A 20,339-nucleotide genomic window follows, 5' to 3' on the forward strand; every position below is an offset into this window, starting at 1 on the left:
AAGTTAACATTAAATACTTGGGAAATTGCATTTCTTTGTTCAGTGTAGCGAGGAGTCAGAGCTTTTGAACAATAATGGGATTAAAAATGTAGAGGATTTGAGGATAGAGAGTCATATTGTGGCGAAACTACGTTTTGTCAACTCCGCTTTCCCAGTTTCTCTGTGTTTTTCTTTCCCTGAAATCAAATAGCGGTCTCTCCTATTTCATTTCAGGGACAGAAAGACACAGAGAAACTGGGAAACTGTTGTCAAACTTTTTGTAAATATTTATTAGGGTAGGTATATTGTGTATTTTCTGTACTGACTACCTTATAATAAGCCTCTTAGTTATGTGGTTGTATAAAATTATAACAATTAAATCATATAATGTGACAACTTGCCCAGATCTGATATTTATGAAAAATACCCTTGTCCTAATGTTTGGTTAACATCAACCTTCATTATATGTAAATAAGTATTTATATATTATATAATCTTTGGATTATACTAAATTAAATAATGTATAATATTAATTGTAATAGAAAATAATAATTCTTAGCATTTTATTTGTAATAGCTTTTGTACAATAAATATAATTGTACAAAATATACACACCGTTCAAATCGGTATGATTTTAAAAATGATTTTGAAAGACTCGTGCTCACAAAGGCTGCATTTATGTGATCAAAAATACAGTAAAAACAGTTATATTATGAAATAGTATTACAATTTAAAATTACTGTTTACTATTTGAATATATTTTCAAATGTAGTTTATTCCTGATCAAAGCTGAATTTTCAGCATCATTACTCCAGTCACATGATCCATCAGAAATCATTATAATATGCTGATTTGCTGCTCAGGAAACATTTATTATTATTATCAATGTTGAAAACTGTTGTGAAAACCGTGAAATTTTTTATTTATTTTTTATTCAAAAGAACAGCATTTATTGGAAATATAATCTTTTTATAAGTGTCTTTACTGACACTTTAATGCATTCTCGATGAATAAAAGTAATAATGTATTTTAAATAAAGCGTACTTATACCACAACTTTAGAATGATATTATATAAAAAACTAAAATCTTTTCAAATTTGATCTATTTGTACAATTATATTTTATTGTATTTACCCAAAAGCTATTTTTTGAAAATATATCTTGAAGGATGGAAAAGTGCCTAATTTACAAAAATTTTGAACTAGCTGTTTGACATCAACAAAACCAGAGAAAATTCACATTTGTATAATAGGACTTTCGACTTATGGCTACTGAGATATAAGCAGTGGTGGAAAAAACATACTCAAGTAAAAGTACTATTACATTCCAAAAAATGTAGTGTGAGTAGAGTAAAAGTACTTGTCCAAAAAACTACTTGAGTAAGAGTAAAAATGTAAAGTACTATGAGTAGTATGAGTAGTGAGTACTTATTCTACCCCCTTATAATAAACACTACAATTAATAAATAAAAAAACATTGCACATACTGTAATTCACATTATATTCTTTGTCAGAAAGATTGAAGAATTATCTATCATCCATATTTTTTAAATGCATCAAATCAGTACATTCATCACCATTTAAATCATATTGTTTGGGGAAAAACATTAGGTGTTTTTTGCATTTAAAAAGAGGTGTAAGGCCACTGAGCCTGAGCATGCTATTGGTGCACATAAAATATCAATGTTCATAACTGTGCAAATAATTCAAAAATCTTTAGAAACTCATACGATAGTTCAGCATCACACACCATGAGATGAGTTAAATAGACATTAAAAATACAATTTCTCGCCAAAACGGTACCAGTTTTAGTGTTCTGATAAATAAATGAGAATCACTAATATTATCAGATTACTTCACCTAATGCACTGAAAAAGGGTAAGATAGTGAGCTAACACTATTACTATTACACTGTAATTCCATGGCATTAAAAATGTTACAATTTAAACATAAATGCACATTGTTCTAGAAGGGTGGCATCATCCCTTACATTTTACACTGCTACATTTACTCACATTGTAATGCTGATAATATCATTTGTAAGGAAAATTTTGCATTAAATAGGGAAGTTATACAAAAGAAAAAACTTTTACAAAAGAAACAAACACACACACACACAAACAAATGCATGTCTCTTTGTAGTCTCGGCGAAGCTGTTTTATCAGCAGCATCCACACACAAAAAACACAAAAGTTGAACATGAAAAATGTTTTTGTGCAAGTGCACTTGCCAAATGAAGACGGATTGTATGAAACGGATCAATCAAAAAACGTTGTTTATTAACGAGCTGTAGTCACGCACTGACAGAAATGCAGCTCAAGTTAACACCTTGGTTCATAAGGTGCACTGCACACCGAATCTGGCTGCAGTTCTTTGATGAGAAGTTGACATGGTGTCAACATATTGATAAAGTTAGGAATAAATGTAAAAAGATTAATAATGTTTTGAGGTTTCTTGTCAGGACAAGACTGGGGAGCAAGCAGAACATCGCTCATAAACATCTATCAGGCTCTTTTAAGAACAGCGTTAGATTATGGTTGCCTGGCATATATGTCAGAATCAGAATCAAACCTTAAAAAACTCGGTGTGGAACAGGCACAGGCACTTCGGATTTGTACTAGAGCATTTAAATCATCACCAGTGACTGCATTACAGGTCGAGGCAGGAGAGATGCCTTTACGTATAAGGAGGGTTAAGATTATGCTGGCGTATTGGATAAGTTTACAAGGATACATCCCACAAAGGTCACCTTACAAGATTGCTCAGAACATATTATAACTAATTATTACAGTTTTGGATGGATAGGAAATGCAAAAGCACAAAATGCAAGCCTCAGCCAGCTTCAAGTAAGCCCCACGGTGGCATTATCAACTGTGCCACCTGTGGAAATTCATAAAGTCATATGTAGATATAAGCCTTCAACAAATGTTAAAAGAAAAATCTATAATTATTCCACAGAGGATAATAGTTCAAAACTATATGGACCTTTATCAAGATAAACTATTAATATTTACAGAGGGATCAAAGCAGCCAGAGACAGGCCGTACTGGTGCTGCTTTCTTCATTCCTCAATATGAAATAGCAGTCCAAAAAAGAACAACAGATCATTTATCGGTAGAGCTTTTAGGAATCTTATTGGCAATACAGTGCATGGTTGGAAGAAAATAATCAGAACCAAAATATAACCACAGCTTCTGACAGCTTATCTGCTTTATCTAGTACACAATCTGGGAAAGCATCATGCAGACAAGATGTAATATATCAAATATTACACTTGCTTTTAATATTGTATGATAGAGGACAAGATGTGTCCTTCCTTTGGGTTCCTGCCCATGTAGGGGTGGAAGGAAACGAGTTTGTAGATGTTTTGGCTAAAGGATCAATAAAACATGAAAAAGTTGATATACAAGTACCGTTATGTAGAGCAGAAATTAAAACCATTATAAAGGGACATACACACAAAATATGGCAAGAATACTGGGATATAGCTGATATTGGACGACATTTGTATAATGTACAAAAACAAGTAGAGATAAGCTTTAGGCAGGGCAGAAATCCAAAAGAAGAAAAGATAATTAGTCGACTTAGAATAGGTCATGCTGGTTTAAATTAGAATAGGAAAACACCCCACTGGACTTTGCACCCACTGTAACACAAGAGACAGTAAAACACATGTTATTAGATTGTAAAAGATATGAGGAAGAAAGAATGGCGTTAGAAATACAAGGTGGAAAACAAAAATATGACACTAGAAAATCTGCTGGGAAAAACAATGTCTTGGAAAATGTACAGTCTCCTAATGAATTATTTTAAAAAGATATTGGGATAAGTGAAAGAAATTAATATGAATATATAGTTGTTGTTTGTTTGTTTGTTTTTCTCATCCTTCCTGCCTGTCAAGCTGCTGTCCATCCTCCAGTCTAGTAGGTGGCGGTAATGCACCTTTAAGTTGGTTTGCCAACCGCCAATAAAAATGAAAAGAAGAAGAATCTGGCTGCATGACGAGCGCGGAACCAGAGAATGTCTAATAGGAAGAGAATTGGCACTCTCTGCTTACTTCCGGTTTCTGGACTGGCTGCAGTAACACGTCTCTGTCCATGCGGGGGCGCTCGCAGGCGAGTGCAGAATGAATGGAGGTCTATGGCGAAAACCCCTCAAAATCCACTTTTCTCAGGATATAATTTTTTGTCTAGTAATTTGAATGTTGTATTCGAAAGGAGATGCAAAGAAATTACACATTGCTGGGTGTTAGATTTTTTTAGAGTCACTTATTTGGTTTAAAAAGTCTTTTAAAATGTCAATGACGTCAGAATGCTGACGTCATTAGCAGAATGCTAGCGTGTTATGGGCAACAACAACTCAACCTGTAAGAAATCGAAAAGAAATAAGTACTCGTTCATTCAACTTTCGACCTATAACCCATGTTGAACTTGCAAAACCTACAATAAAATCTGAGATTTCTCAACGGCAATCGGGTGAAAGAGACACATTTAGCCGTCTTGCCCCATTGACTCCCATTCAGTCTGCACTCGCCCGCGATCACCTCCAGTGGAATTCTAATGGAACTGCAACCAAGATCGATACAATGGGGCTAAAAGGAAGTGCCAAGGCTCTCCGTAGACGGGCTCTGGCGGAACGTACACAGATCGCGCCTGCGCCTCTCTCTATAATATGATTGTGAAGTAAATGGGAGTGGGAATTCACCGCATTATGAACTCGTCACTTGAGGGAGTTGACACAGCACGCAATACCCCCAACCTCACACCAAATGTTAGGCCCTGTAGATAGGCCAGCCTAAATATCATAGTAAGCAGAAATATGAAATCTACCTTGGCATATTAGAGGAAGATGCTGATATCTCGATTGAATTGATGCTTGAAGAATGCACTTCCGCAACAGTCACGAGTAACAGCAGGTATAGGCGGTTCAAGTTCTCTTACGAGAGGTACTCTCGTACTGCGTAAATCTTACGCTAGGGGAAAATCTCTTTTCCGCGAGATACTGAAGCCAAAAAATTATCCTTAATTTTGAAATAATGTAAAACGCGTTGCGGCAGCATGCAGACACAGGCGAGACGGCTTGTGCGCCTATTGGCTGCCCTGCGGCAACTGCAGCAGCCTATCGATAAGGCCCACTCGTGACGTCAGCTCCAATGGGGGCGCTTCGCGCCCAATACGTCACGTCCCGCCAGAATGGGCGTGGTCTAGGGCTATAAACATAGCTTCGAGAGGCTAGCTCACTGATTTTTCATCTCTTCAGCGAAGCTCTCGCATCGCTGGACCCGGAGAGAAGCCGCGCCGTCTGAAAAAGCCTTTCAGCGGGACGAGTCGACACTCTGAAGCCGCTGGCCGCGCCGCCTTCAGTCGCCTTCCTGCTGCGCTATCCGGCGTTATATCCTTTCTCCAGAGATGGGGGACTCGAGTCATATGACTTGACTCGAGTCAGACTTAAGTCGCAAATTTTAGGACTTGAGACTTGCTTGACAAATATTAATAAAAGACTTGACTTGACTTTGACTTGATATTCATGACTTGAGACTTGACTCGGACTTGAGGTAAATGACTCGAAATAACTTGTCTTTTTAAAAATAAATATCTGTATTTGAACGCACCGCAACAATCACGTGACGCAGCAGGAACGCGCGCTGTGTGAACAAAAGCCGTAATAATGCAGTGTCGTAGTGATGACGCTGAAGCGCGGGATCGTTCGCCAGCTGTGAAACGGTACGTAATGCGCAAGTTTATGATCGAATCAGAGAGAGAAAAAAAATGCACAAGCGTGGAGAGAGAGAGAGAGAGAGAGAGAGAGAGAGAGAGAGAGAGAGATCGCAGCTCATAAGCAAACTTAAGACGCTGCTAAGACATTACCCCCCGGTTTCACAGACGAGGCTTAAACTAGTCCCAGACTAAAATGCATGTTTGGGCTGTTTTAACTGAAAGCAACTTGCACAGACGTATCTTATAATATGTCAATGTCATTGTTTTGTCTCAACATACACATCAGTAATGTTTTTTTCTAAGGCACATTTATAAAAGGTACTTAAATGTCCTAATTGAACCAAGGCCTAATCCTGGCTTAGTCTAAGCCCTGTCTGTGAAACCAGGCCTGTATGTCTTTAGGGGTTGTGTGTGAACGCAATCTCTGATTCCGGAAAATCACTGGCAGTGTGAATGAACCTAAATCAAACGAACCCGGGTCAAATCCTTGGGTCACTTTAGCCGTGTATTTTCCGGAATCTCTGTGTGAAAGGGGCTTTGGTCACACACCCTGACAAAGGCTCATTAGCCACAACGCATAGTTGTGCAAGTACTTGTCACCTGATTTTAAAATATTAAAGCCATGATGAAATAAAGGCTTTCTATATATATTTTTTATAATATTAGAGTGCCTTGGATTAATGATTTTTTTTATGATCTGAATAATCCATTACATACAAAAGCACAGAGAAAAAATATTTTCTTGAAAATGAAAATTGGGTTAAAATATGTTAAAATATGCCATATTCCAGTTTTTCTTACCTGCATGCATCCCTTTGTACTGTCTAGTTATATGCCACCAATATAGTCTGCTATCCCAGGGTTGACTTGAATGTTAAAAGAAATATAAAAAAAATGTAACTGTAATTTAATAATAATTAATAATGCATTGGTACAGTCTACCGTTCTCTGGGATTTGTTTTCATGATAATCGAATGTAAAGAGTTTTATCTCTAAAAACTGTTTAGCTTATACCGCTAGTATATAGGGCATAGAGTAAGTAAAAAGAAATCGCTAGTTAATACCACTAAAAGATTGTAAAAAGACACCTACACACAAATAAAAAAAACATACAGACTTTCGAACCGAACCATGCATACACAAATACACAAAACAAAAATTCAAACTTGCAAGCACAACCATGCACACATGCTCTTCACTCATACACACGCACACACATTCACTCACAAATATTAATGAATCAATCACACTCAATCAAATCACCTCTCTCTCTCTCTCTCTCTCTCTCTCTCTCTCTCTCTCTCTCTCTCTCTCTCACACTCTCACACACACACACACACACACACACACACACACATACACACACACACACAACCATGGACATGCAAACAATACACTTTTCACACATACACATGCACACACATTCATTCACAAATATTAATAAATCATTCACTCACACAGATTAATAATGTACAATAGTCAATCAACCTGATTGACAGGTGTAAGTTTTGTGTCCACCTGATTGACAGGTGTAAGTTTTGTGTCAATTCAATTATTACTGTTTTTTTCTTGTTATTCTTTTGTTAAAAAGGAAAGATCTAACTTGTTGGGATGTGTTCATGTTCCATAAAGGGGATGCCAGTTTGAGGAACCATATACTTAAATTGTGAATTGTTTAATACATTTTAATGGTCTTGTGCAATGTTTGAGGCATATTTATTTTTCATGCTTTAATGTTGGCCTAATTTCAGTTACATTTACATTTTAGGCTATGTAGTTTTTTTATTTTTTATTTTTTTTATTTTTTTATTGTGGTAACCACTCAGCTGTATGTGGAAATGCATATTTAAAAAAAAATGTTGCAAATAAAACCATAGTCCATAGCTTATGTAGTTTTTACTTATTTTAATATATAAATTAAGTGAAATCATCAAACGTTTGTATGACTTGCCAGTGACTTGTGACCCAAGCTACGACTTGACTTGACTTGCTTGACATAAAGCAGTGACTTGACTTGACTTGACTTGCTTTTCACAAAATTGACTCGGACTTGCTTGAGACTTGAAGGTTAAGACTTGAGACTTACTTGTGACTTGCACATGTGTGACTTACTCCCACCTCTGCCTTTCTCTGCTACTGTGTTTTGTGTATGTGCAGACTGAATTTTTGCCTCTCATTGCACTAAAAGAGCCGGGCGTCTTTTTCAAGACGCCCCTTTCCTGAGGATCACGCAGCTCTCGCGCTCGCGCTCGCTGACGGCGACCGCCCTCACTGCGAGCCAGTTACTGCCTGGTGACTCTGAGGACTCACCTGGCATCCTTCTCCGAGACTGCTCCTCCGCCCCCCCCAAGCCGCAAAGCTCGCCGGTGCGCCCGCTTGCCTTGCCTGCTTGGGGGATGATACCTGCTCTCCCTCTGTTCGAGCCGCGCAAACCGCGCCGTTCACAGGGGATGTCAGGAGCGGACGGTCACGGGGCTAGCTTTCTCTCTCCCTCTGTTCGAGCCGCGCAAACTGCGCCGTTCACAAGGGAGGCTGGAAGCGGACGATCGGGGTTAGTTTTTCTTTACGTTACAAGAAAGCTACCCTGCCCTTGCGCCCCATTCATGCGTCACTCACCGGCGAAAAGACAACTCAGTTCCCTGATTAGGCGACTGGAAATATCAATATTGCAGCAAACGAGCCTGTTGTAACACGCACGCTTGCAAGCAAACGCCGAAGAAAACATGTTGACGCTCTTTTATATGCTCATGCATCTATACACCTTTGTGTTCCCCCCCTGTGGCTCAGTGGCGGAATCTTAGGTTTTTCACACGAGGGACCGGGGTTCGAATCCCAGTCTAACGGCAGATATTTTATGCCGCCAATGCTTCGCTCTGTCAGTTCCCTGAAAGGCGACTGCAGATGTGCATTTTGCAGCCAACGAGCGCGCTGTACAACCCGCTCGCCTGCACCCAAACACCGTTTCTATGGTTCCCGTGCGTCACTGGCGAAAGGAGAAAAGGGTGTTTTTTAGCCCCGCTGCGGCCGGGCCGACCTCCACTCCTGACACATTTCTCATTCCCCTCTTAAGTTCAGGTGACTGGAAATGTCAATATTGCAGTGAGCGAGCCTGTTGTTTTGCACGCACGCCTGCAAACAAACGCCAGCATGTTGACGCTCTTTGATAATACTCGCGCTACTGAATATCTATGTGTCTTCCTCTGTGGTCCAGTGGTAGATCGTCAGATTTTCACGCGAGAGACCCGCGATCGAATCCCGGGTCTACCGGCAAAACACACTTTTTGCCGTCAATTCTCGCTCTGGCAGTTCCCTGAAAAGGCGACTGCAGATGTGTATTTTGCAGCCAACGAGCGCGTGGTACAACCCGTTCGCCTGCACCCAAACTCTGTTTCTATGGTTTCCGCCTCTGAAGTTCAGACGACTGGAAATGTCAATATTGCAGTGAACAAGCCTGCTGTAATACACGCACGCCTGCAAACAAACGCCAGCATGTTGACGCTTTCTGTTTCTATGGCAACTTCTCGCTCGTTCAGTTCCAGTAAATGCGACTGTTCCAGTGTATTCTGCAGTAAACAAGTCGGCGAAATAGCCCGCTTGCCTGCACACAAACGCCGCTTTTACGGCTACCCAGATAAATCCCATAAGAGTGTATTTTCTGGTGTCCCGGCCACGGCCGATGGTGTTACGAATGTAGACGAAATTCCTACACAGAAACACAGCCCGTCACACAGGGCTCGCGCACATGAAATCGACCCAGGTCGATTGCGCATTAAACGTGGTAAATGTGCCCACTGCCCAGTGCCCACAAACACTACGTTCCGCATATCTCAAGGTTTCTGTAAAAACAAAACCAACGTGCATTCGCTCTGCTCAGGCGAACAATGCTCTCAGTGTTGTAAATGTGCCCGCTATCCCGCGCCCACATTCACACATAGACATGACAGGTCCTACGGGACTCGCCCAGCCCTCCCCTCTCGGTTGACCACCGCAAAGGAGTCGAGCGCGGGCAATCTGCCCGCCGTTATCAGCGCGCCCCCTGCCTCGAAGCGCGACGCTTATGTTACAGCACACCGAAGCCCCTCTGTCGCTGAGCGACCAGAGCGCGCTCCGCATTCAGCCCCTAGCCATTCGTGCAGATGCATGGGCAAGGCTACCCGGGGGTTTTGAAGTGGGTGCTAGACATTATAGAAAGAGGCTATTCGCTACAGTTTCGCCGACGCCCTCGCCGCTATGTGACGCGCGTCGAAGCTACGGTAAAAACAGAAGTAGCACCACCTACTTCGAGCCGAAATTTTGAAACTGTTGAGCAAAGGGGCCATAGAGCCTTTATCTCAAGCTCAGAGTGAAGGAGGGCTATACAGCAGATACTTCCTGGTACTGAAAAAAGACGGGGGTCTCAGACCCATACTAGATCTAAGGCAACTGAACAGAGTGCTTGCGAAGCAACAGTTCGGAATGCTCACGACCAGAAAAACCCTCACGCACATTCGCCGAGGAGATTGGTTTGTGTCAATAGATCTGAAAGACGCATATTTTCAAATACAAATAGCGTCACGTCACAGGCGACGTTTGAGATTCGCCTTCGAGGGCCAGGCATATCAGTGCTCAGTCCTACCGTTCGGCTTGTCTCTAGCCGCTCGCACCCCTCAGACTACAGGGCATGCGAGTATTGAACTACTTGGACGATTGGCTGATTCTAGCTCAATCTCACTCGGTGCTCATAGAGCACAGGACCATTTTGCTCGATCACCTCGAGAATCTGGGTCAATTGGGCGAAGAGTTCTCTGTCTCCCAGACAGATAATATCTTTTCTGGGCACAGAACTGGACTCGCTGTCTATGATAGCGCGACTGTCACCAGAGCGCGTACTAGACATTCAGCGCGCAGCGAGCTCTTTCCGCTGCGGCGCATCTGTCCCGCTCAAGAAATTTCAGAGGATGCTAGGTCTCATGGCCTCAGCATCATCAGTACTTCAGTTGGGCTTGCTTCGCATGCGCCCGCTACAGTTCTGGCTGAAAGCGCGAGTACCGCGCCGAGCGTGGGCTTCCGGTCTGCTTCGTCTCAAGGTCAATCAGAAATGCATCGCAGCTCTGAAACCTGGGAAAGCAAACGACTTGTACCAATCAGGTGTTAGCCTGGGGACTTCCTCGAGTGTGAAGGTAGTGTCTACGGACGCCTCCACCTTGGGATGGGGAGCACTGCTCAAGGGCAGACCGTTCTTCGGCCAATGGTCAGAACGGGAGAAGCTTCTACACATAAACTGCCTCGAAATTTTGGCAGTAGACAACACACTGACGCGTTTTTGTCCCTAAATACGAGGACACCACGTCCTGGTCCGCTCGGACAACATGTCAGTGGTGTCCTACATAAATCGCCAGGGCGGCCTCAGGTCCCGAAACCTGCACAGGCTGACAGAACGCCTCCTGGTGTGGGCTCAGCGCAACCTGCTCTCGCCGAGAGCAGCGCATGTGCCAGGGCTCCTGAACGTAGGACCGGACAGACTGTCCAGAAACAATGTTCCGACAGGCGAATGGCCTCTACACCCACAGACAGTCCAGCTGCTGTGGAAGAAATTCGGCAGAGCGGAAGTAGACCTGTTCGCGTCTCAAGAAAACGCTCACTGTCTGGAATTCTTCTCCAAGAGCAGGGACGCGCTGGCTCACGTATGGCCCCGCCGCCCGCTCTATGCCTTTCCTCCCGTCTTTCTCCTGCCTCAGGTGATAGAACGGATCAGAGAAGGATGCTCAGTGCTACTCGTAGCGCCGTTCTGGAAAAACCAACCCTGGTTCCCAGTTCTGATGCAGCTAGCAAGCACTGCCCCATGGCCAGTGCCAGTGAGGAGGGACCTCCTCTCTCAGGCCAAGGGCTCGTTTTGGCATCCGCGCCCAGAGCTGTGGTCCCTTCATGTTTGGGCCATCAACGGGTACCCGCTGACCTCCCCAAGCGGAGTGTTAAACACGATCACGCAGGCTAGAGCTCCGTCTATGCGACGTCTCTATTCCTCGAAATGGTCAGTGTTCTCCAGCTGATGCACAGCTTGTGGCGTGTCGCCCCTAGACTGTGGGGTGACGGAGGTTCTCTCCTTCCTACAAGAGCTGTTGGACAAGGGCAGGACCCCTTCCACGCTCAAAGTGTATGTGGCGGCCATAGCAGCGTTCTCAAAAACAACGCTGGGTCAGTCAGTAGGAAGGAACGATTTAGTCATCGTCTTCCTTAGAGGAGCTAAGAGACTGAATCCTCCCAGGCCTCCCTCAGTCCCTGTATGGAACCTTTCTACAGTGCTGGAAGCCATGAAAGGTGACCCATTCGAGCCTTTACAGACGATTGATCTTAAACACCTGTCTTTCAAGACAGTGTTTCTTCTGGCTCTCGCTTCAGTGAAGCGCACAGGGGACTTACACGCGCTCTCAGTAAGCGCGACGTGTATGGAGTTTGGGCCTAATGACTCAAGAGTTATACTCAAACCTAAGCACGGTTATGTTCCAAAATCCCTCAACACACCGTTTAGGGCGCAGGTCATTCCCTGTCAGCCTTACCGGTCTCTGACGAGGAAGGAGACGCAAGCTTCCTTTGCCCAGTCAGAGCATTAAGAGCTTATGTGTCTCGCACGTCTGTTTTCAGACAGACAGAGCAGCTCTTTGTTTTCACTCTACGGACGTTCTAAGGGACTTGCCGTGTCGAAACAGAGCCTATCCAGTTGGATAGTTGATGCTATAGCGCTGGCTTATACCTCTAAGGGCTTACAGTGCCCATTTGGAGTCAGAGCACACTCCACGAGAGGCGTGGCCTCGTCGTGGGCTTGGTCTAGTGGGATTGCCTTGCAAGATATCTGTATGGCGGCAGGCTGGGCCTCCCCGTCTACATTTATAAGGTTTTATAACCTAGAGGTTCCCGCCTTGCAGGCTAAGCTGCTTTCGGTCTAAAATCGGTACTGTCTGCCCTGATGTGTTCGGGCCAGAATACTGAAACTGCTTGAGCAAATGCTCGCTGTTGGATCGCGCAGCTCTATGGGCAGTGTGTAAGAACCACTATATTCGTCAGTCCAGGCCGGGGGTCGCCCTGACTGTACGACACATCATCAGTATAACTGCTCCTTATAAGATGTTATATTATTACAGGAATGATGCTATTCTAGCCACTCTTTCCTGGGCTCTCTGTGAGTCCATTATGATCATGTACTATATGAGCCCGGGCACTTGCCCTTGGGACTTTGGTGCTGGATCTTAGCATGCACGGCGTTTTACACTGTTTCCCCTAGCGTAAGATTTACGCAGTACGAGAGTACCTCTCGTAAGAGAACGTACTCGGTTACTAACGTAACCTCGGTTCTCTCTAGAGAGGAAACGAGTACTGCGTATCTTGCCGTGCCTGCACACGCTCTGGTTCGCTTCGGCGATGAAAAACCAGTGAGCTAGCCTCTCGAAGCTATGTTTATAGCCCTAGACCACGCCCATTCTGGCGGGACGTGACGTATTGGGCGCGAAGCGCCCCCATTGGAGCTGACGTCACGAGTGGGCCTTATCGATAGGCTGCTGCAGTTGCCGCAGGGCAGCCAATAGGCGCACAAGCCGTCTCGCCTGTGTCTGCATGCTGCCGCAACGCGTTTTACATTATTTCAAAATTAAGGATAATTTTTTGGCTTCAGTATCTCGCGGAAAAGAGATTTTCCCCTAGCGTAAGATTTACGCAGTACTCGTTTCCTCTCTAGAGAGAACCGAGGTTACGTTAGTAACCGAGTACGTTTTCTGTGCATAATTTGATTTGTTGACAGTCACGAGACCAATTACTCGATCCAATCACGTTGATGGATAAAACTAAAATTAAAACAAGCATGTAACGAGTAACGACCACAAACGGAAGGAAAATAGCGGAGTACAGTAAAAGTAAAATTACACCATTTTTAAACTATACTCACAAAACTATACTCAAAAAAAGAAAAATTTCTGGGGAAAAAACTACTTAATTACAGCGTGAGTATTTGTAATTCGTTACTTCACACCCCTGGATGTAACCCTTCCCTGTGAGACAACTAGCCCCCCTACAGTATATCAAAGCTTCAGATCATTTGCTTGTTCTGTCCTCGCCGTGTTTATCTTTCGTGACCTTCCTGCGTGCAGTTTCACAGCCGCTGTCCTGGCTGTCTCATTAGCGCTTCACATCTTCATTTCTCCCTTTCCTTGCCATTACTGTAGCCTAGCACGCTCTCCACTTCTCTATCAGATGCATGTTTCTCTCTCTCTGCCGCTTTATCCCCCGCTCTCCCGGCTTCATCCACCTCCAGATACATTATGTAGATTAAACATTGCTCAGCTGTACAGTGGAGTGTCTATGACTGCAGCACTTTGTTTTCCTAAATAATTAACAAGGCCGGTGTGGATTTACTGTCTAATGTAATACTTCCACATCCTTCTGGGGGTGAGATGGGCATCTGGCTCCCTCGCTCGCGCCTTGATGGCCCCCTAGAAGCCTCCAATGTGAACTCGGAGCATTAAAATTTAAAGCAGCACATTAGGTATGAGGCCACAGCAGAGGCTTTTCAGTAAACAGAAGGAATTGGGTGGCATTAACCGCAGAAACTGAGGCGGTAATGCTGCATGCTCCCTAATGAGGAGGAGGAGGGGGGGAAAGGCCAACTGTAATTTGGCTTCATTTTTCCTGTGTTTTTATACGTGCATCGCCATTTTCTCTCCGAGGTATTGATTTAAACTTTTGCTCCATAATTAGCATCCTTTGGAACGGCCCAAAGTTGGCATGTAGTTTCCGTTATGTTAATCCGACCCGATCGCGTGACCCCAACACGTCTGCCAGGACGTTCCCCGCAGGTCACCGCCTGCTAAAAGATGCGACCCGCATCCCAATTAAGCGCTAGCCCGGTTTCATCACGGTGAGAGTTGTTTTTTTTCCCGTACGAGCACTAAATAAACAAACACCCCATGGAAAAGGTCCTGTTTAATCAGCTTAGCCTCTGCTTTGGTGCGTCTTGACAGGCTACATCTGGGAAGGAGCCGGACCTGCCAGGAGTCATTTTCAAGAACCTTCAGTGACGGCCGTAATGACTAACCATCACCTCCCATTCTTCAAATTATCATTGCAGTCACATTCAATAGCAGAAGGTTCAGCCTGTCCCATCAAAATGGCCTTTCAGCCTCAGTGGACTGTGGAAAACCCAGTACATGTCTCTGAAAATGGCACGTTATTGTTATAGCCTTGGAAATCTGGGGTTTTTGTCAAAATGAGGCTCATTTCGGATGTTTAAAACTGAGTTGTGCTACTTTTTTATTATCTTTGTTATGCCAGCCAGGCTTTACGCTTAAATGATGCAAGTTGGCATCATGATTCCTCCCTATTTCCATTTAGCAAGTTATACACAAATAGCCCTGCGCAGTAATGTTTGCTTCAGTCACATTGAGGGAACGGAAAGACCAAATGTCTGCGTTTTCTCTTACAAAAAAAGTGCCACTAGCCTCTTTCCTCTCGCTCGTTTTTTCTTTTTTTTTCTAAAAGAGTGTTTTGCTTTGGTCTCATGGTAGCGCCTGAGTGGGTCGAGGAGTCGTATCTGGAAGGATATGAAGTTTTGAAGAGGCGCATCGATTCTTTGGCTTCAAAGACATCTTCTGGAGAGCCACAAAGCCATTACTGGGGCTACCTGCTTGCTCTTAATGCAAATAAGGGAACGGGATTGTTAGACCACATCATAGCAGCCTGCTCTTTCAACACACTCTCATCAAAAAGCAATGAGAGTGGATTCAACATCATTATTGAGCATTTGTTTGTGCATGAGGGTGTCCTGTCTGAGCGAGTGTGTCCATGTTGACGTGAGCGAGCGTATGAGTGGATCAAGGCACAGAAGAGCGTGTGTGTGCTTATGCGCTCATATTGATGTGTGTGTTGTGGTGACTAGCTGTTTGCAGTGAACAGGAACAGGCTCCATATATCAGCTGGTAGCAGAGAGTGCACTAGATCAATGGAGGAACCGTTCTCTTTGAGAGTCGACCGATGATCAGAGGTCTCGCCTGACCCCCTCTTTTCCCCCAGACCGACTATCCGAGAACTTTTCCGCCACCGCTCTCTAATTAGACCCGTTTTCCTCTCGCTCGCTAAACACCACTGCTTTTTATTGCAATTAGTTAAGTCATTAACTTGATAACACCACACTTGATAACGCCAGAGCTGTCTCGGATGGAAATGAGTGCGGTAGAGTGTTACTTTAAAAACATCAGTTATATTCTGAAGTTAACATGACAGTCATCATTTGGGATGACTGTCATGTTGAAGACTAGAGTAACACTGAAGACTAGAGTAATGCTGAAAATGTTACTCACTCACATGTCTTTCTAAACCTGTATGACTTTCTTTTTTCTGCAGGACACTGTTTGCATGAAAAATGCAACCAATTCTCATTGGAAAAACATGCCTCTAGTTGCACAAAACAATGTTATGACCTCAAAACACTGTTAAAATACCACATGATTTGTAAGCTAATACATTTTGAGGTTTGCACCACATAACCAGCACTTTTCTGATGTAGTAAACTTGTTCGGTAGATCACCTGATACAGTATTGCACTTGCAATGCATTGAAACGCAAGTCATAATAAAAGATCTTTAAGACTTAGAAGCAAGCTAATATGGCTGGATTTCTCAAAAACATCGTAAGCATAAGTAGATCTGTCAGGGTTCTGTCACTTCTGTCTAGTTTATTTCTTGGTTTTGTAACAGAGCCCTGACACTCCTGTTTTGTCTTGTCCTTGTCTGAGTGCGCAGTATTGAGCGTGCTCGAGCCAAGTCAAGTCAAGTCAAGTCAAGTCAAGTCAAGTCAAGTCAAGTCAAGTCAAGTCAAGTCAAGTCAAGTCAAGTCAAGTCAAGTCTTTTCCCCCTCGGGGCAGTTTTTGTTTGTGTTTTGTTCTTGTTTTTTATTAATGAAGCCCTTGTTTCCTGCACTTGAGTCCTCGGCTCATCTCCTCAACCCCAAACCCTGACAAGATCATAGAACCTTAAGCACCAATGACATCCACGATCAACTTAGCTCATGATGCTTTTGAGAAATACAGCCATGGTTGGTTCAACAAATGTGTTTTTATGTCATGTTTGCCACTATTAGTTTGGTTTAGGGTATGTTACACTATTTTTATACGCGATAGGGCATTAACCTTTAAGTGCCACTCACTGGATATTTCATGTCTGAACTGCCTTGATACATACAACAACCAATGTGATAATACAGTGGGTAGCACTTTATTTTACAGTCCTGTTCCTCATGTACTGTATGTACTTATTATAGCAATTACATTAACTGGGTTATAACTAGGTCCTAACTCTCAAACTATCCCTAAACCTAACCTTAACCCAGTTATCTTACACTGTATTACCAGTACTTTCTTGGGTACTGGTACTTCACTGCAAGTATACTGTAAGTACATGCACGGTAAAATAAAATGTAACCATACATTGCCAGATCCTGCTAGGTTTTGGATAACCTAAACTCACTTTTAATCCCACTGACTGGACTGACCTCTCCAGTGAACCATTTTTCCAATGTTGGTTGGACACTAGAGTTCTTCAAACATTCTGCTTTTGTGTCTTGCAGAAGAAAGTTCTACAGGTTTGGAATGACATGAGGGTGAGTAAATAATGCCAGAATTTATTTTGCTTTTGTGTGAACTATCCCTTTAACTTTTACAGACCTCACAGGCCTTTATTTATTCCTGTGTGCATTGAATGCATCTGCCTGGCAACAGACCTCGGCTTGGCTTGCAATCGACCTACAATGGCTGCTAACTACATGTACAATGGAACATGAGATCATGCAATCATGCCTGTGTGTGTCTGGGGTTATGTCCATCCCATGTCTCAATCCACAATAACTGTCCCTCTGAGACATGCACAGGTCTACTGGGTTTAGTCTGAAGTAATACTCAATGTCCCTCTCTACGAAGTGAATTACCCACAGGTCAGTGGGGCACCTGAAATCTCCACATAATGAGTCCTGTTCATGATGTCATTTACTTTTCACTAACGGGGGCTGTGATATTTACATTTAAGTCTCTGGATGCCTGTAGAACAGATTGTGGAAGGGATTGCTTTTCAAAAGGCGTATAGATTTCATCACTTTACTCTTGTCCTCGACCTAGAGTTCCAATCTTAAACTAAGTAAATTGTTTTTAAAAAATGAATTGTTGTTATTATTATTATTATGTTTTTTAACTGTTAATTATAATTATTAACTGTTAATTTTTGTTTGTGTGTGTGAAAATGATTTATTTATTTGTACACAAATTACTTCCTCAGTTGTGGTGTCATTTCCATTATAACCAAAAATAATTTTGACCCTAATGTTTTTTAAGGTTTATTGTACCTGTTTACCAAGGAGACTACAGTGTCAGTCAAGAACAAGCTGAACATGAAATATTAGACGTGATTGGTGGATGTGTGAAGAAAACAAAGAGAAATCAAGGTAAATATGATTTGTGAACAATGTTTGTACTGTTCATCATTTCCAATTAAGATTTAATTTTGTGAAATTATGCAAAAAGTGTGAAAATATTTAGGGATAGTTCACCCAAAAATAAAAATTCTGTCATCATTTACTCACCACAAACCTTTATGAGTTTCTGTATGAGATGTTTTGGAGAATGTTGATAACCAAATGAGCCCTATTGACTTCCAGAGTATTTTTTTCCTACTATGGAAGTCAATGAATACCGTCAACCATTTCATTACAAACATTATTTAAAAATATGTTCTTATTTGTGTTCAACAGAAGAAAGAAACTCATTTAGATTTATAACAACTTTAAGGTGAGTTTTTGGGTGAACTATCCCTTTAAGGTACAGAAACTGCCGTTCAAAATTTTGGCATCAGTAAGACCTCACAAAAGATTTCTATTTCAGATCAATGTTCTTGCTCAGTGCTCAAAGTTCTTTTGAACTTTCTATTCATCAAATCCAGAAAAAGAAAATGTATCACATTTCCTCAAAATTCTTAAGCAGCACATTTGATAATAATAATAATACATATTTTTATTCTGTAAATCAGCATATTACAATGATTTATGAAGGATCATGTGACACTGAAGACTAGAGTAACAATGCTGAAAATTCAGCTTTGCATCACAGGAATAAAGGAAAAAGGAATACATTTATAAGTAATTTGTTCCTGCTTTTCAGCATTCAAATAGTTATTTTAAATTGTAATAATGTGTCCCAATATTACTGTTTTTATTGTATATTTGATCAAATAAACTAACTCATTGACCCCAAACTCCAGTGAACAGTAGTATAACATGCTAACTGTGAAATTATCCTTATAGCAAGACAAGGGAGATGGCAATTTTATTCCAAAATAGAGAGAGTGAAAACGTTTCGAGTGGTTTTATTATCTAAAAGCTGTTAGCTGAAGAAAACCCAGATATTTTCACTGACGGGCAGATGAGCAACTATTATTTAATCAATGGTAAATCTATCTTTTTCAATATCAACACTTACAAACACAATGTGATGATATCTAAATGGAGAACAGATACTGGTTTTGAGTTCCCATCTTTTTCCTGTTTGAAAATACCCAAAGAGAAGTTGTGTTTCTCAGAGGTTGCTCTTTCACAGCTCAGGGGAGTAAAGCAGGAGTTGGACAAAACAATGACAAAGATGACAAATACTTCCATGTAGTTTTTGAGGCAAAACATACATTAGATGGCCAAGTTTGTAGTCTATGGTGCATCATTTGATAGTTTATTATTATATTATGATTATATATAAATTAATGTGGATGTATAGTCCAGAAGATTCTTGAATTTGATCTTCATAATGAAATTACTTTTGATTTGATAGCTTTGAGCACATTTGACTTTTCAGAATTTTCAGAAATTCTTGAAGAGATGTGATATTAATGGGGATCTCTTTTTTTTCCAGAGAAAAATCATAGAAGCAGAAGACCTCAACAACTCTCCTTTTAACTTCATTGATGTCTGGTAAAAAACAACTCTGATATTGAAGATATCTGGGCTATGGTTTTTCTTTCACATGGTTGTACCAATATCATATTGTTTGGTTTCCATCATAAACTCATCAAGTTTATGATCAGTTTAGCAGAAATCTACCAATATGAAAAGAACAGTTCCATACAGCATCTTTCTCACATGGTAAACCATGTAAATGTTCATTTCAGGGTAATTATTGTGAATTAAATATTTCAGCTATACGTTCTTAAATAAACTAAATCAACTAAAACTGATAAATGGAAATTAATAAGTATAGACATATTTAAAAACAAAATGGCAAATAAAAATGGCAAAACCACAACAAAATTACTAAAAATGTCACTAAAATAAAAATATTAAATTAAATTAAAATAAAAAATATAAATATAAAAACTATAGTAGTATATCAATGATGCTTAAATAGGTAACACTTTAGTTTAGGGTCCAATTCCCACTATTAACTAGTTGCGTATTAGCATGCATAGTTCTAGGATATTTGCTGTTTATTAGTACTTATAAAGCACATATTAATGCCTTATTATGCATGACCATATTCTACATCCCTTAATCCTATACCTAAACTTAACAACTACCTCACAACTAATAAGCAGCAATTAGGATTTTACTGAGGCAAAAGTCATAGTTAATAGTTATTTAATAAGGAGAATTG

General features: G+C 41.6%; 1 long non-coding RNA gene across 2 annotated transcripts in view; it reads left to right on the forward strand.

The window, feature by feature from the left end:
* LOC309509156 overlaps positions 1 to 19,812 on the forward strand; it is a 25,040-nt gene extending 5,228 nt beyond the window's left edge. Inside the window, exons 2-4 of one of the 2 annotated variants that reach the window (XR_014209812.1) lie at positions 17,282 to 17,314; positions 18,039 to 18,148; positions 19,602 to 19,812. This is a non-coding gene — a long non-coding RNA (uncharacterized lncRNA). The remainder of the gene's footprint in view (positions 1 to 17,281; positions 17,315 to 18,038; positions 18,149 to 19,601) is intronic. The other variant, XR_014209811.1, reaches the window with a different exon arrangement.
* The last annotated feature ends 527 nt before the right edge of the window (positions 19,813 to 20,339 follow it).

Source organism: Leuciscus leuciscus (assembly GCF_965113295.1).
Source record: "Leuciscus leuciscus genome assembly, chromosome: 11".
Taxonomy (NCBI): domain Eukaryota; kingdom Metazoa; phylum Chordata; class Actinopteri; order Cypriniformes; family Leuciscidae; genus Leuciscus; species Leuciscus leuciscus.